Genomic DNA, 17,669 nt, shown 5'->3' with positions numbered 1-17,669 from the left:
AAAAATTAGCTGGGCGTGGTGTTGTGTGCCTGTAATCTCAGCTATTCAGGAGACTGAGGCAGGAGAATCATTTGAACCCGGGAGGTGGAGGTTGCAGTGAGCCAGGACCGTGCCACTGCACTCCAACCTGGGCGACAGGTATGAGGCTTCATCTCAAAAAATATATATTTTAATTAAAATGTAATGACAGGAAAATAGTTATGATCCTGGGAGCAAGAATTAGTCAAGAATGGACCTGATCTATGATCATTCTAGTTTTTTGGACAGGCTAGGAAGCCGTGGACTGGCACAGATTAATATGAATAACACATAGAAAATACCAATTGAGAATTTAAAAGATATATTCTGTGGCCTTTATAAGCATGAACTTATCCAGTGCATTCCACGAACCCATGATACAGATACTATACCCTTGTTCTTATTTTAAAGGGAGGTGCCTGTGGAAGGTCCTGCTCAGAATCAGTGGAAGAATGAGGGTTCTGCCTTCATTCCTAGCATTCTTCATGTGGGTAGCATAGTCCCTTAACCACAGTGCCAGGGCACCTCTTGCCTGTGATCCCTAAGTGCTCTTTTGCATGTTTCTTGGGGAATGCAGAGCCTGTTAATAACTAGCCATTCACCTGGAATTCAGGTCCACAGCATAGAAAAGACCATAACATATGCTTTCCCTTTTGCTTTAAGGGGAAACAGAATTGAGGTGGCAGGATCAAGAGAATTTCTTCTTAAAAAACATTGTTATAGTAGAAAACACATAACATTGGCCTGGTGTGATGGCTTATGCCTATAATCCCAGCAATTTGAGAGGCCAAGGCAGGGGAATTGCTTGAGGCCAGGAGTTCAAGACCAGCTGTGCAACATGGGGAAAGCTTATCTCTACAGAAGATACAAAAATTAGACAGGTATGCTGGCACGTGCCTGTAGACCCAGCTACTCGGGAGGCTGAGGTGGGAGGATCATTCGAGCCCAGGAAATTGAGACTGCAGTGAGCCATGATCATGCCACTGCACCCCAGCCTGGGTGACAGAGTGAGACCCTGTCTCGAAAAACAAACAAACAAATACATAAATAAAAACTTTTAAAAAGGAAAACACATAACATACAATCTACCCTCTTTTTTTTTTTTTTTTTTTTTTTTTTGGAGTCTCACTCCGTTGCCCAGGCTGGAGTGGAGTGGAACGATCTCAGCTCACTGCAACCTCCACCTCCTGGGTTCAGGCGATTCTCCTGCCTCAGCCTCCTGAGTAGATGAGATTATAGGTGCACACCACCATGCTCAGCTAATTTTTGTATTTTTTAGTAGAGATGGGGTTTTACCATGTTGGTCAGGCTGGTCTTGAATTGCTGACCTTGTGATCTGCCTGCCTTGGCCTCCCAAAGTGCTGGGATTACAGGCGTGAGCCACTGCACCTGGTCTTACTCTACTGTCTGAAAGTGTTCCTTTGGTACAGTATTGTTAACTGTATACAGATGAAAAAGTTTTTTAATAGGAGAAATCAGAGCATATTTGATGAGGTGAAAGAAAATTCATGTTTTGGGAAGCATAAAATTGCTGGAACAATGTCCTGGAGGAGATGAGAAAGGAGGGATAGCGAAGCTGAGCGATTTTCCTAAGGTCACATAGCCAATAAGTGACAGGTCAGAATTCCAATCCAGGTCTTCTGGCTGTCTGTTTTTTACTAACATTTTGCTATACTATAAAATGAGAAAAATGGCTTGGGTGACATGTAACTTTCCTCCTAGTTCTAACTTTCACGTCTCTAACATTTTGATGTGCCTTCACCCATCCCAAGCAAGTAAAGGAAATTCCACAGCAGCAGCAGCACCTACCTGAACCCACGGTTCTCATCTAGGCGCTCGCCTGTCTCATCTCAACTACCCTATGAATTACTTAGCAGTCAGGCACTTGGACTCCCCAGTGCCTGAGCCCTTTATAGGAGTCACAGACTGTTTCTGATACCTGGCAGCTTTACTCATTTATGTTATCTGTCTGGCTTCCTAAGGTATTTGAGTTTGCAGTGCTTGCTCCTAAAATTAACTAGGCAGTGGTCTAAAAAGAAAAGGAAGGAAGGGAGGGAGGGAAGAAAGGAATGAAGAAAGGAGAGAAGGAAGGAAGACAGGAGAATACAAAGAAAGGAAGTACAAAGGACGGAAGGAGAGGAAAGGAGAGAAGAGGAGAGGAGAGGGAGGTGGAGAGGAGATGGAGAGGGAGAGGGGGCTATAAAAAAGCTGTTTACTTAATGAGTTGGAAAATCTTCAAAAACAAGATGGGAATGGGTACTTTAGTTGATTGTGTTATAAGATATTGTGGTTTCTAAAGTGATTTTATGTTGGCCACGGTCCCAATCCAACAGAGGCTTTTAATATGCTATAGAAGCTATTAATATTCTCTGTATTTAAATGATCTTAACACCTTATAATTGTAATGGTTACTTAGAGAAGTAATTAACTTATTCTGTGTATATAAACGTAATATGCTTTCATAATATAGTTTCATCATCTCCAGTGAACTTTACATTAATGCTAAGAAAGTCATTTAATATGTTCATTATATTAGAAGGAAAAAGCCCATTTTCTCATTGGATAGTTCTCAATATTAAAGCATTTGTTAAGCAAATCAGAGACTACTGCAAAGACTATCTCTGAAAGAATCAGAATTCTTTTTTTTTGAGACGGAGTTTCGCTCTTGTTACCCAGGCTGGAGTGCAATGGCGCGATCTCGGCTCACCGCAACCTCCGCCTCCTGGGTTCAGGCAATTCTCCTGCCTCAGCCTCCCGAGTAGCTGGGATTACAGGCACGCGCCACTATGCCCAGCTAATTTTTTGTATTTTTAGTAGAGACGGGGTTTCACCATGTTGACCAGGATGGTCTCGATCTCTTGACCTCGTGATCCACCCGTCTCGGCCTCCCAAAGTGCTGGGATTACAGGCGTGAGCCACCGCGCCTGGCCCAGAATCAGAATTCTTAACATTAAAAATATCAAGATTTGGTTTTTTTCTCCCTAATATGACTGAAAAATCCTTATGGTTCTTCCCCTAAATTAACAGCCCGTGCTTAAAAGTTCTGAGGGAAACACTTGCGAATTACTAGGAAAATGTCACAGTCCTATTTTTTTTTAACAAAAACTAAAAAGTAATTTCCTGTTTTACCTAAAATTGAAAAGAAGTTTAGCACCACTGGAAAAGAAAAATAGATTTGCTTTTAAACACAGGTCCCTAATGAGAAGAAATTCACCTGGTTGACTCAGTGCAAACTGTCTTCGGGGACTCCACACTATTGGCACTGTTTCCCAGCATTCTATCTGTGAACAAGCTGTGTACATTCCAAGTATATGAGGCATATTTTATGTTTTCACTGCCATGCTTAAAGAGTACCTTGTTGTTTGCTGGCTCTCCATTACGGCATGAACTCTGGAGTGTTTACTAGATTTTTTAAATGCTTCAGTCGCTAAATGAGATAAAAGTCTTAGCCAAGAACCAAAGAACTTGGACCTCACAGGACTTTGCTTCTGTTAATTATCAAAGTAATACATGACTACATTCTTGTCATTATCCCACAAGCTTTGAGGCCTCTGGAATTAAGGTACCATCTTGCCTTTCTCACCAGGCGGGGCTGTCTTTTCACTTCCCAACTCTGTCTTTCTCCTACATAGATACCCTCTTTTCACTCTTTCCAACACAGATCTTCCCATGCTGCTCCTTTCTGTTGAAGATTTTAGTTTCGAATTGTGTTTTTTGATTAATATATTGGTGCCATTTACATGTATATTACAATGGGCAATCTGGGTGGTACAATGTCATGTCGATGTCGAGAAGGCACAGCCCAGCTACCGTCTGGAACTCAACATAAACAATTCCATGGGAGAAATGTTGCTTGGGTTTTGGAATGTTTCTTATGGGCGTTTTAAAAGGTCTTTTAAAAAGAGCCTCAAGCAGCTGGGGTGAATATAATCAGGTCACCATTTCCTTATGTTAAAGGGCTTGGGGGAGGAGAGGCCAAGTGTGAGGATGCATGGAAAGGAAATAAATGTGGAACAGGCAGGAAAGAAACTTACTTGGGCACAGGAAGCCAGAGACCCTGGAGAGGAAATAAAAAGCAGGCACCACAAATTAGGCTGAGAACCAGAGTAAACACAGTCCGATTGCCAAGTGTTCCCTTACGACACCATCCCTGTTGCTGTGTTTGCTTCTCTGTCCTTTCTTCAAGTAAGAGTGACTGTGTCCATCCCCAGTGGTTCCCAAACCAGGCTGTCATGGAATCAGATGGAAGGCTTAAGCAAACACAGATTCCTGGAAATTTTCTTTTCTTGTTTTCCAGCTACTCGCAATGTAAGCCAACTTGGAAACCACTGATTTACAACATCTTAAAAGCTGACCACCTTATCTTAGGGAGAGGCCAACCCCTTGGAGAAGAGATGGTTTAGAAGGGTGTTTTTAATAGTATAAAACACAACTATAAGGCAATGCAAACAATCCGTAGACTAACACATGCCAGTCTTATATGATGTGCATTCAGAAAGCTGACGGTTAAAATAGTCTATGGGTGGATCATGCCTGCTACAGAAAAGCCAATGATGCTTAATCCAGAGATGACCTTTTTGCCCTTAAGTAAGACCCAGAGATCACTGAGAAATGTCTCACTTTGGAAATCCATAAACATACAAATCACCCCTATGAATGGTGTAAAACCAGTAGTTGAGCTAGAGTAAGCAAATCATCTTTGCGGATTCTAGGAATTAGTTGACTAGATATCCCATGTCTTCCTGTTTACATTCCTACCAACATAGTAATGGAGGTTGTCCGATGGATGCGCACGCCATTAATTTTATGGATTTTTATCTCGAGGCATGATGAGTTGGGGTTAGTTCTCCCAGACACTTTTTGTTCTGATTTCCTATTTCTTCTGAATTATTTTTAAAAATTATTTTTCAATTTTCGTGGGTACATAGTAGGTGGCATGTAATATATACATAATCACATCAGAGTAAATAGGGCATCCATTGCCTCCAGCCTTTTTCCCTTTTGTTACAAACAATCCAATTATAGTTTTAGTTATTTTTGACTATGGTCAGCCTGTTGTGCTAGCAAATACTAGGTCTTATTCATTCTTTCTATTTTTTTTTTTTTTGAGACAGAGTCTTGCTCTGCCAGGTACCAGGCTGGAGTGCAGTGGCGTGATCTTGGTTCACTGCAACCTCCGCTTCCCAGGTTCAAGCAATTCTTCTGCCTCAGCTTCCTAAGTAGCTGGGACCATAGGCGCACGCCACCATGCCCAGCTAATTTTTGTATTTTTTAGTAGAGACGGGGTTTCACCATGGTCTCGATCTCTTGACCTCATGATCCGCCCGCCTTGGCCTCCCAAAGTGCTAGGTTTACAGGAGTGAGCCACTGCACCCAGCCATTCTATTTTTTTTATATCCATTAATCACCCCTACTCCCCTGCCTCCCCATGACCCTTCCCAGCCTGTGATAAACATCTGTTTACTCTCCGTCCTCATGAGTTCATCTTCTAAATTCTTACTGTTATGTCCATTTTGCCTCCAATGCCTGCTCTTCACCCTACACCAAGTCACAAACAAACCCCTTCCTTGACTTTGGTTTCCCAGACAAATGCAGTTATCAGAAGTTTAGGGGGTTACGAGAAGTGTTTATATCACAACATAACACTCAAACAACTTTAAAAGTGTATCCCATATATTTTCTTTTCTGTTTCCTGCTGTGTGATCTGGTATTTCTTGCTTACTGACTCCTCCCCACCACCCTGGTCTTTCATCCAACTCGAGAGCTTTTGTAAGCTTCTGAATTCCAAAAATGAACTGCAGGTTCAAGTGTATAAACACTTTCTATCTCAAGAGTTATCGCCAAATTATCTTTCAAATTTGCCAGTTTATTATCAGTCTTTATGCCCATCAATAGCGTATAATCACTTGATTGTCATCATTCCCTTCCCAAAAATACATATTTGTATTTTATATTTACTCATAGGCAAAAAAATTAGCCCTGTATTTCATTTGCACTTTAATTATGAAGAGTTTGAGCATCTCTTTGCAAGTTCAAGGGTCAGTTGTACTTATTTATCTGTAAACTATTTTTTTTTTGGAGACAGGGTCTCACTCCGTCACCATGCTGGAGTGCAGTGGCACGATCATGGCTAACTGTAGCCTTGACCTCCTGGTTCCAAGCAATCCTCCCATCTCAGTCTCCCAAGCAGCTGAGACCACAAGCATGTCACCACACCCAGCTAATTTTTTATTTTTTGTAGAGATGTAGAGTCTCACCATTTGCCCAGGCTGGTCTCAAATTCCTGGGTTTGAGTCATCCTCCCACCTTTGCTTCCCAAGGTGTTGAGATTACAGGTGTGAGCCATCACTCCCAGTCCAGGTTTGGTTTTTTTTTACTTAGGAGTTGGAAGTTTTCTTCAATTTTCTTATTCATTTGCAAAAACTCTTTGCATATGAGGAATAGTAACTAATTATCACATATGTTGCAAATATTTCCCCCAGTTTGTTTCTTCTCTGAAATTTTCAGTGATGCATCTGGTTTCATGAGGATCCCCTTGGGTTTGGGATTGCTGCTAGCTTTTCAGTGAGCTCACCTGTGGTTTGGTGGGAAGTCCAGGGACATAGAGCTATTTGTTTGGTGTGAGCCAACCTTTTTGTTTCTGTCGTTGTTTACTTTTCCCTCTTTTTCTTTTCTTTTCTTTTTTTTTTTTTTGAGATGGAGTCTGGCTCTGTCGCCCAGGCTGAAGTGCAGTGCTGCGATCTCAGCTTACAGCAAACTTCACCTCCAGGGTTCAAGTGATTCTCCTGCCTCAGCCTTCTGAGTAGCTGAGATTACAGGCACCTGCCACCACGCCCAGCTAATTTTTATATTTTTAGTAGAGATTGGGTTTCAACAGGTTGGCCAGGCTGGTCTCAAATGACTGATCTCAGGTGATCCACCAGCCTTGGCCTCCCACCGTGCCCAGCCTCCCCTCTTCTATTTTTTTTTTTTCCTAGCCAATCTTTATTTTATGTGGGACACATTTAGCACTTGGGAATTACTCACAGCTGATACTTTTTGGTCTTTCTCCTTGCTAGAAGGAGGAAATAGTAAATTCCCTTTTATGATGCACCTGTCTTGCCCCCACCTTTTGGTTTTCAGATCAGTTCTCTGAGACACTTGTAAGTCTATTTTTCAGCTTCTACTTTTCTCTAAGTTTGGGGTCATGTGTCTACTGCCAGACCATTATTATTTGCTGGATTTAGTTCATTTTACTCAGCTGGGGAGAGAGGAGAAGAGCTTTTCTCAACCTGTATCTAGGCTAACTTCTTCCCCAGAAAGCTATTACTTTACTTTGTGTGTTTTTCTAGAAAGAACATTCCACTTCTTGGGTCCCCTGGAGGCCACTCTTGCTCAGGGGCATAGTTTAAAGTGGGCCAGCACATGGGAGAGGCAATGTGAGTAAAAATGCACACTTCGGCCACAATGAAAGAAATCTTTATCTCCTCTCCCCGCAAAAAAACTTCCATGGAAGATTTTGTGCCCTTGATGGTAGAGGGCCTGCAGGAACACGTGACATTTACCCGTTCGAGTCATATTTCTCTCACATAATTAATAACCATTTGCTCCTAAAGTACATCTAGGAGAGTAAATACGCTGCTTTTATTTATTTTTATTTTTATTTTTTGAGACGGAGTCTCGCTCTGTCACCAGGCTGGAGTGCAGTGGCTCAATCTCGGCTATTGTAACCTCCACCTCCTGGGTTCAAGCGATTCTTCTGTCTCAGCCTCCTGAGTAGTTGGGACCACAGGCGCGTGCCACCACGCCCGGCTGATTTTTTTGTATTTTTAGTAGACGGGGTTTTACCATGTTGGGCAGGATGGTCTTGATCTCTTGACCTCTTGATCCACCCGCCTTGGCCTCCCAAAGTCCTGGGATTACAGGGATGAGCCACTGTACCCAGCCAATATGCTTCTTTTATTATAAAATATTCTCAGCTCTAATAATCATTATTATGTTAACACACATAGGATGTGATGAACCACAAGCAGGCAGCGGGTGATAAAGCTAACCTTGCCCACGGCCAGTGTTTCCCGAACTTCCATGTTGCTTATTTTTTTCTGAGACGGAGTTTCACTTTGTCATACAGGCTGGAGTGCAGTGGTGGGATATTGGCTCACTGCAACCTCCACCTCCTGGGTTCAAGCAATTCTCCTGTCTCAGCCTCCTGAATAGCTGGGATTACAGGCGTGTGCCACCATGCCTGGCTAATATATATATATATTTTGTATTTTTTGTAGAGATGGGATTTCACCATGTTGGTCAGGCTGGTTTTGAACTCCTGACCTTGTGATCCTCCCGCCTCAGCCTCTCAAAGTGCTGGGATTACAGGAGTGAGTCACCTCGCCCAGCCACTTTCATGTTTTTAAGAATCATCTGGGAGCTGTTAAGAAAGTTTCCTTGGCCCCGCCCCACACATTCTGATTCAGTAGTTAAAGGTGGAGCCCAGGAATCTTTTTAATAAGCATCAGGGAGGTTCTACTATCTGTGGTCTTCAGTACTGGCTTCGAAAAATTCTGGGGCAAGATATCTCAACCTCAGCATTACTGATATTTAGGTCTCAATAATTCTTTGTTGGTGGGGCACTGTCCTGTAGATGCCAGTAGCAACCCCCCTAATCGTGACAATAAGAAATGTCTCTAGACATTGCCAAAATGTCCCCTGGGGAGTTCAATCACCCTCAATTGGGAACCACTGGCCTAGGAGAAAATAAATGAGAAAATGTTAATTAAAAACAGTGTTTACTTTTGCATGCAGCCATTCATACTGTTGCATGGATTTCATTGAACAAATTAAACAACTATTTCTGAGCATCTGGTATGTACCAAGCCTTTTATATTAAAAATGTTTAATCATGGTTACCTCTTTAATAATTCGGAAGGTGGAAGAAAATATTCTTATAAATTAATATCTATTGAGCATAGATTTTTCCTAAATTAATATTCCTAATAGTTTTCTGAAGAATAATATTCTAGAACTGTAAAATTAATATTAACAGAGCATTGACATTGCTTTAGTAAAGAAGTGATTCAGAATAAAGTTTATATAATTGCTTTACTCTTTTTTTTTTTTTTGAGATGGAGTGCAGTGGCGTGATCTCCGCTCCTGGCAACTTCCGCCTCTCGGGTTCAAGCGATTCTCCTGCCTCAGCCTTCTGAGTAGCTGGGACTACAGGCGCATGCCACCATGCCTGGCTAATTTTTTGTGTGTTTTTAGTAGAGAGGGGGTTTCACCATGTTGTCTAGGATGGTCTCAATCTCTTGACCTTGTGATCCGCCTGGCCTCCTGAAGTGCTGGGATTACAGGCGTGCCCCACCACGCCCAGCCTTTACTCTTTCTAATAATGCAACTAATTTTGTTTGTAAATTTCACACTTTTTCTAATTTAGGAAAATATGAGAAGAGAGTGATGAAGTACCTGCCATGATACTGTTTATAAAACCTCCCATCTGCTGCAATTCTAACATTCTTTAGAGAGTCTGTGGTCCATATAAATAAATGTGATACCCAAGCACACTCAATGTGAGTTTTTCACATGGCATTAAAACGTTAAAAATAGATCAGGATGTAGGACACCCAAATATTTAACTCCTTAAATCGGTGACAGGAGGAGAAAAGAACAAAAAGGAAGGAAGGAAGAAAAAGTTGAATCAAGGCTGAAGCTCTGGCATCTCTGACTACTGGTCAGTAAATTCTATTGAAATTCAATAGCGTAAGAGACAAACAGGCAAAAAGGATGGTGAAACCATTCCTAAATGCCAAGGAAAAGGAGCCTATTGACCTTCAGGAACCCTGAAACAGCTGATGTCCCTTTGTAGACTTCGTCCTCTTCCCTGGATGAAAGTGTGAATAGAGCTTAAGGCAGGGAAGAAGTATTTTCTCTGGAGGTACTATTTATGTTGCCGTTAGCCTGGACGGGCTTTCTGGGTAGTTCCCAAGGGCATTATTTCTTTGTATTGGAAATCGGGGACCTTTGTGGGTTAGGAAAGTAGAATCAGGCCATGGTTATTGTCTTTCCCTGCTGTGTTTGACATGTAAAATTGACTCCCAGAAGAGCACCCCAGGGCCTTGTCTAGGGGTGGGGAAAACAGACTGCCCCTGGGGGGAAACCTAACTGAGAGTGTGAGGGCTACTTGCAAAGCTGGGGAGAGAGAATTACTGGGAAAAATCATGCCTCGTGCAAAGCTGAATTCAAGAAATCTGAGTTTGGTGATTTTCCCTCCGGAGAATGAATGCGGCCACCTAAAGCGGAGTAAGACCACAGCTTGCTTTTGAAAAGTGCTGTTTTCTAGGTGGGGTGTTTGTGTGTGCGTGTCCTCTCTCAGGATTTCCAGACGGTTCATTTTCAAAGGGTCATTAACATTATTTAAATATTCATGGTGGGGGTGGGGATGAGAGACTGAAATTTCAGACAGCTCCAGAGTGAGGGATAGCTGGCCACCCGCCTAATCCAGCCCCACTCTGCAGATCAGCTGCCTCCTTCCCCTCCGCTGGCTTTGTTAGCACACGCGCTCTGACACCGGGCCACCGGCTGCCACTACACGGAGGGCAGCAGGAAGGCTCTGGCGAGCCAGTGAGCTGGAAGCACCTCTGTCCACACTTTGGCCTCTGAACCCTATCAGGGGAGTCCCCAAACACACGGAGACACCATTACTACCACAAAGACGCACTTCCCAACCAGTTCCGGGGGTCGCTCTGATCCTGAGGACAGTCGTGGTGCTGGGTAAAGGACGAGGGTCTCTCTTCTCGCTTGAGTGGGAACTCAGCAGCTCCTGGCCTTTGAGCGTACACAGGCACTTGCACATTTCCACATACGCTCAGGCGCACATGTGTGCACCAACACACACGTCCGCGTGCACACACGGCGACACGCCACCCGGCCCCAAAGCCCAGTGCGCCAACAAGTGTCCACATACCCAGACACAGCGCTCCCCTGAGTTAAGAAGTACTCAGCTTGCGCGCCACATCCATCCCTCCGTCTCTCCAGTCTCTCTCCCTCCAGTCTCTCCATTCATTCATTTCTAGGTTTGTGCATAGATTCCGCCGAAGTCAACGAGAGGAGTGGGTGGATGGGGAGAGGAGGGGAAGGGAGGGGCGGCCCGCCGGCGCAGGGCGACTGCAAGGGAAGCGAGGGGGCGGGGAAGGGGCGGGCCCCGGGAGCAGGAGGGTGGGGCTCCCCGCCCTCCAGCGCGCCCCGAGGCGGCCACTCCCTGCAGATGCGCTGGCCCCAGCCCGGGGCTGCTGCGCGCCTTCCCCCGGAGTCTCCTGGACCCCCGGAGCAGGAGGCAGCGGCCGCGCAGCGCGGGAGCAGAGCCCCAGGACTGCGCCCCCGGGAGTCGGCGCCCAGAGGTGGGTGTCTAAGCTGGGGTGGAGAGGACACCGGGGCTGGAGTGTCCTCGGGTGTGAGGAAGGGGTGGCCGAGGAAGGGCTAGAGATCTGGGAGTCCTTGGAAGCACCGCGGGCGTTTAAAGGGCTTTTTGTGGTCTTTGTGAAGCGGGGCGTGTGCCGGGAGAGGGCCCGGCTGAAGGGGCTGTGGCCATGTGGATCTGAATTCCTAGGTTTGCGGGAGGGCCAAGCCTTTGGCTGCTTTGTTCAATGCTTATTATCACTTATATATGCTTTAAAAAATAAACTCAGGACTCGGCTTCCCCTCGCACACACACACAGCTGCGCTGTATGTGTCCTTTTCAGGAAAAGCAGTTAAATCAAACGTGGTTGTGGCCGCGTCTCCTGTCCCGGAGGCACAGGGAGGTGCAGCGGTTCCTTGTAGCTCTCGAGGAAGGCACGGGTCCTGGCTTTTGGGTGGCAGCGCCTGGGGCATTTTCGCAAGTCCTGAACTTTGCAGAGAGACCGAAGTCAGGGAGCGCAGGGGCCCCAGCCCCAGCTGGAGTCTTTCGGAGTGGGGTCCAGGGAGCTGAACTCGGGAGATGACGCAGAGGAGTCAGCAGACCCTTCCGCCCGGGGAAGGGAGAGAGCGGTCCGGGTTCGACCTGAGCCAGAGATCGGCCTGAGGCTGGGACCTCAGCAGTTAGGAAGTGGTTTCTTATCCGGAAAAAAGCGGAGCTTGCTTCTCTATGGGCCCTTCTTGGTGACACTCTGGGCTATGGGAGAAGCAGGCCGTGAGGGAGAGCGCTGGGCAAACCGTGCCTGTAATGTCCGTGGAGGCGGCGCGCCTGCAAGAACCAGAGCAAGGAGACACTGGTGGCCTCGAGAAATCCAAGAGAAACGGAGTGGACGGGAGGGGAGTAAAACGGAGCCCGGGAGAGCTGGGAGCCCGGAGCAGGGAGCCGTGGCGCTGGTGGCCGGGTGAGGCAAAGGGCGAGACAGAGTGCAGCGGGCTGAGCTCTCCCACGTGGATGCCAGGCGCTCGCCAGCCCGGGGGATCCCTCCCGACCCACAAAGAGGGCATCTGGGAAGTGACTCGTTTAGAGAGATGGTGGATTCTCTCTCCAGACCCAGGAAACCCAGTTTCCCGTGTAGGGTAGCAGGGGTTTGGTTCTGATAGGCTGCCTGGTCAGATCGGACTTTAACAAATCAGTAAGTACAATGCAGCGCAGGTGACTTGGGAAGACTTCCTAAATGTATAATATTTCTCTTTGAAAAGAAACTTCACCCACTCACACGTCTATACGTCTCTCTCTATTGCATCTTTCAATCTGGGAACAAGTCCATGTCTCCCAGGAAGCGCTCTTCTATCTCAACTCCCATTTCACAGGTTTCTGGAGGCTGCATGAGTACAAACCCACCTCGCCAATGGGATCCCAGGGAATTTGCTTCCTTGTCTTTTGTTCGGATCAGAGTTCATTTAATCATCAAACTTTTCTTTCTGGAAATGTTCTTAATTTAAATTTAACTAAACTTCTCTTTTTTCCAGTCTGGCAGCTTCCCCAACGTTGATGAATAGAATTTCATAGTAACATGTCTAGAAATGAGGTGTATCCAGTAAGGAGTTGACTCTGTTTCTTTAAACATAAAGACTTGACTTAAAGAATGTTTTAAGCAGTGCTCTGCTGCTGGCTGTCTCCTCCCCAGTTTTGATCCTTGGCCCTTTCCTTTCCTTTTTTTGTTTTTTGTTTTGTTTTGTTTTGTTTTGTTTTTGTTTTTTGAGACGAGGTTTCGCTCTTGTTGCCCAGGCTGGAGTGCAATGGCGCGATCTCGGCTCACTGCGACCTTCGCATCCTGGGTTCAAGCAATTCTCTTGCATCAGCCTCCGGAATAGCTGGGATTAAAGGTGCCCACCACCATGCCCAGCTAATTTTTTGTATTTTTAGTAAAGACAGGGTTTCACCGTGTTGTCCAGGCTGGTCTCAAACTCCTCACCTCAAGTGATCCACCTGCCTCAGCCTCCCAAAGTGCTGAGATTACAGGAGTGAGCCACCGCGCCTGGCCTGGCCCTTTCCTTGAAATGGCATCTTCTTTGAGTGGAGGCACACAAGTTTCGTGCAATTATCTTGGACAGCACCAACAAAATTAGTCCTGAGCCAGGAACAGCAAAAGTAATGCTTGCCTCTCAGATCTTTACTTAACAGACGCTGCTGTAGAGTTCATTTCACTTTCTTTCCGGGATGCTGAAATGCTAGAATGAGAGGAATAGCTGGGCTTTGAGATGGGACAAACGTTTTGAAATGCCCCTTATCTCATAGTTCTGGCATGACAGTTGGCACGACTTCCTGCCTGGAGAGTTTGAAGTTATTTCACTTTCATAAGTGGCTTATCCTGACTCAGTAGCCTCAGGACCTCGGGCTAATAAAAAAGATAAGTAGGTTGTCTTAACTTCATTATCAAGTGAGGGGCGAATAAGCTACTGGTTTTATTTATAAAACTTTAAATATATTCTTATAGAACTAATATAACAAATATTACTTCCAAAAATGCAAACATTTTGGACTTTCTAGTCGTTTTAATTATTGTCTAGATAATTACAGTAATCTAAACAATAACCATCACAGATTTGGTGGGCTCTTAAAATACCCATGTCCTAGATTTCTATAACAGTTATTACCGGTCTCTGCTTATTAAGGTAATGAGTAATGTTTTGCATGAAGATGAAATTGAATTTGGATGTAGGTTGTATTGAGGGATTTTTAACAAGTGAAACAGGAGCATGCTGAAAAGTTACTTCTGAAGACCAAGGATAGACTGTTTAGTCCCAGTCTTTAATTTTATACATGATTCGGCACCAGTAGAATTGGTGCTCTATCTTGAATTAGCTTTTGGAATGACTGTTCTTTGATCTTGAGAAACAGAGTAGTCACCGTTTGCTTAGGTTATTGATCAGGGATTCGGTGTCAGCTACTGGAAGTTTGAAGTAATTGATTAATATCCTGATGAGCTTCAACAACAGTTTTGGTAGCAAATTGCACCATTTTCTTTATACTGTGCAAACTCAACACCCCAAAGGCAGAATTTCTGTAAAACTGAAAATAAAATAATAAAACAGCTTCAACTTCACATTCTCTCACTGCCATGAGCCTCACCCAGCAGCACTTCGGGTGGCTTGGGTCTCAAGGAAGAATGTCACTATGGACCATGGTAATTTATATATATGTGTATCTTGCTCTTTGTAAAATAGTCTCCTCCATGAACATGTAAGATTATTGTTGAAACTTTGGACATTTTCCCTTCAAACACATTTTTTCATGAATATATTATAGAAAAGTTAAAACTATCTCTATTCTAAAAGGAAAATCTACCGTTTTGCTCAGAGAAAGTTATTGAGTTGATGTATGTGATTTTAAGTAGTATTTAATTAATTAGAGTATTAAAGAAATGGGGTACTTCAAGTAACATAATACCTGATAATTAAATCTAAGTTTTAAAAATGTATTTCATCCATTGTCGATGCAAGTATTCCTAAGATGTAACCCCTGGTTAGCTATTCTGCCTAATTGCCTTGATGAGTTGACTGGTGGTTAATGTGCTGTTGTCTTCCCATTGACAGTTCAGGATTTTGTGGCCTCAGCATAATATTAGCATAGATACGAGTTGTGATTTAATAGGATTATAGAAGTGTAATTGTGGAACTCCTGCAGGGCAGATTCTGGAGGCTAGCTTTTTAGAAAACGAAAATCTCCAGTATAAATTTAATTTCTGTCATTTGTCTCATTTTCTTGAAAGCTGAGTGCCAGAAAAGAAAAGGATGGAGTCTCTCTTTTCTTTCTGCTATAAAACAGAATGTGCTTTCTCCAGGGTTTGGTGGTGGGTTCCTTTTTCCTCTTGAGGTGGATTCTGGGATTGAGGAGGGGCTGGAGAAGACAGGGCATGACGGAAAGAGACTGAGAACATACTCGGGCTGCCATGCCTCCCTTTCCTTTTCGTACTCCTGTCTCCCTTCTAGGAGCACCAGGGCTACCAGTCCTTGTGGAGACATGTAACTGGGTCACTTTGGGAGGCTGAGGTGGGCAGATCACTTGAGGTCAGGAGTTCGAGACCAGCCTGACCAACATGGTGAAACCCTGTCTCTACTAAAAAAATACAAAAATTAGCCAGGTATGGTGGCGGGTGCCTGTAATCCCAGCTACTTGAGAGGCTGAGGCAGGAGAATCGCTTGAGCCTGAGAGGCAGAGGTTCCAGTGAGCCGAGATGGAGCCACAGTACTCCAGCCTGGGTGACAGAGCGAGACTCTCTCTGAAAAAAAAAAAGAGACATGTAACTGGAATTTGTTCCCATCTTGATGGCAGTCTTAGAGTGCCCACATGGGCCAAGCAACTGGAGAAGGTGCCCTGTGGAGGCAGACTGCTGCTGCTGGGGTCCTTATACAGGCAGAGGGTGAGATGATGTAGCTTTCCTCGAGTAGGTTTGAGGGGTTGGGGTTTTTGTTTTTTTCTTCTAAGCCCTGGAAGGATGCATGCATTGGTTGACGGGGGTGTGGCATGAATGCCAGGGAAAAGGAGAGAGCTGTGGAACTTACTGGGGAAGGTCACTATGCTTTGAACCCTTTTTTTCCCCTTAGATATGGGCAGGGACTTTTGTGGTTGTTTTTGATGGCTGATTAGAGCAGATGGAGTGGCAAGGCCAAATATGCAGATACTGTAGTGCCCCCATTATCCGGAACCACAGCATGCCCAAAGCACCCTAGTGTCTCAGCCAAGTTCTCTGTGAGATCTTGGTCTGCCACATAAACAAAATCTTAGTTCATTCATCTGTCAAAATGGAGATACCAAAACCCACCTGTTTCAAAACTTGCGTAAAATCAGATGGATATATAAGCACCTTGTACATGTTGTATTCCCCCCAAAATTGGTTGTTCTTAAATTAACAAAAGCCTTCTTTCATCTTCATTACAGATGCAAAGATAAGTAAACAGTTTTAAAATTAATTGTTATTATTGTTATTTTTTTATTTTTATTTTTTGAGACAAGGTCTCGCTTTGTCACCCAGGCCGGAGTGCGGTGGCGCGATCATAGCTTATTGTAGTCTCGAACTCCTGGGCTCAAGTGATCCTCTTGTCTCAGTCTCTTGAGTAGCTGGTACTACAGGTGCATGCCGCCATGCCTGGCTGTTTCTGTGTTGTTTGCAGAGATGGGGTCTCACTACATTGACCAAGCTGGTCTTGAACTTCGGGGCTCAAGCAATCCTCCCACCTTGGCCTCCCAAGCAGTTCCACAATTACCCTCCTAAAGTGCTGGGACAACAGGCACGAGTCACCATGTGCTGGCCTAAAGTCAATACTTCAAATGCTAGCAGTTGTGCAGCAGATCAATTGTTCATCCTTCACACTGATCAAGTAGCTTTGAACATGGAAATTCTTGAAACCTGGCTTCCCCCCGGCTTAGGGGGTGTCTAGCTGACATTCTCTCACCGCTGAAGCACTTGTACTATTGGTAATTCTTCTATTTTTCATTGCTTGATCCCTCTTTAAACTTTGAATAAGTCAGGAATTGGTCCTCATTGGGACAATGGACCCCAGTTTTCAGAACCCTAATCCTGGTTTTAAAGTTCACTCAGTGACCCACAGTATGTTGGATGTTACTGGGACTGCCCACACGATTGCAAGATTCTGGGTAGATTTTCAATGACAGTTAAAAAAGGTTTTCAGAAGAGCTGAGAAGCCCACTTAATCCAGTTCATTTTTTCTTATTATTTAGCTTTTCACAGATTTGCGGGTGCAGATTTGGATGGATTATTACATAGCACCAGGTGTATTGGATACAGCAGAAAAATTGTTTTGAATTAACTCTTAATCATTACAAATCATTCTTTTAAACAAAAACATATAGAAGGTATCCTCCACGGTTGGTCCAAACCTTTCCACCAAGTGAGAGCTGCTAGCCTGTGCTGCTGTCTTAGACTGGGATGAGCCCATACATATAAAGAAGTAAGTTGATTAGAAAGAGTAGCTGGGGGCTGGGCATGGTGACTCATGTCTGTAATCCCAGCACTTTGGGAGGCTGAGGTGGGAGGATTGCTTTAGCCCAGGAGATCAAGGCTGCATGAGCCATGATTGCCACTACTGCAATCCAGTCTGGGCAATAATAGTGTGAGACCCTGTCTTAAAAAAAAAAAGAAAAAGAGAAAAAAAGAAAAGAAAGAGTAGCTGGGGATTCACAAGCAATAGGTTTGAAAAAGCAGAACACTGTGGCACCTGACCCAGGTTCTAGTGCCTCTGTGAAGCATTTGCTTTACAGTGAG

General features: G+C 44.5%; 1 protein-coding gene across 4 annotated transcripts in view; it reads left to right on the top strand.

Annotated features, from left to right (window-relative positions):
* Positions 1–17,669, top strand: part of PALM2AKAP2 (PALM2 and AKAP2 fusion) — a 658,794-nt gene that overhangs the window by 524,235 nt on the left and 116,890 nt on the right. The window contains exon 1 of one of the 4 annotated variants that reach the window (XM_012439059.3): positions 11,154–11,387. The exons of the other annotated variants lie outside the window; for them this stretch is intronic. The gene's annotated coding sequence lies outside the window, so the exon portion shown is untranslated. Of the gene's footprint in view, positions 1–11,153; positions 11,388–17,669 lie in introns of those variants that run through there. 4 annotated transcript variants of the gene reach the window in all.

This window comes from Aotus nancymaae, unplaced genomic scaffold (genome assembly GCF_030222135.1).
Source record: "Aotus nancymaae isolate 86718 unplaced genomic scaffold, 86718_ANA_hifiasm-v0.15.2.pri h1tg000003l, whole genome shotgun sequence".
Lineage (NCBI taxonomy): Eukaryota > Metazoa > Chordata > Mammalia > Primates > Aotidae > Aotus > Aotus nancymaae.
This window is presented reverse-complemented; position numbering and strand designations above follow the sequence as displayed.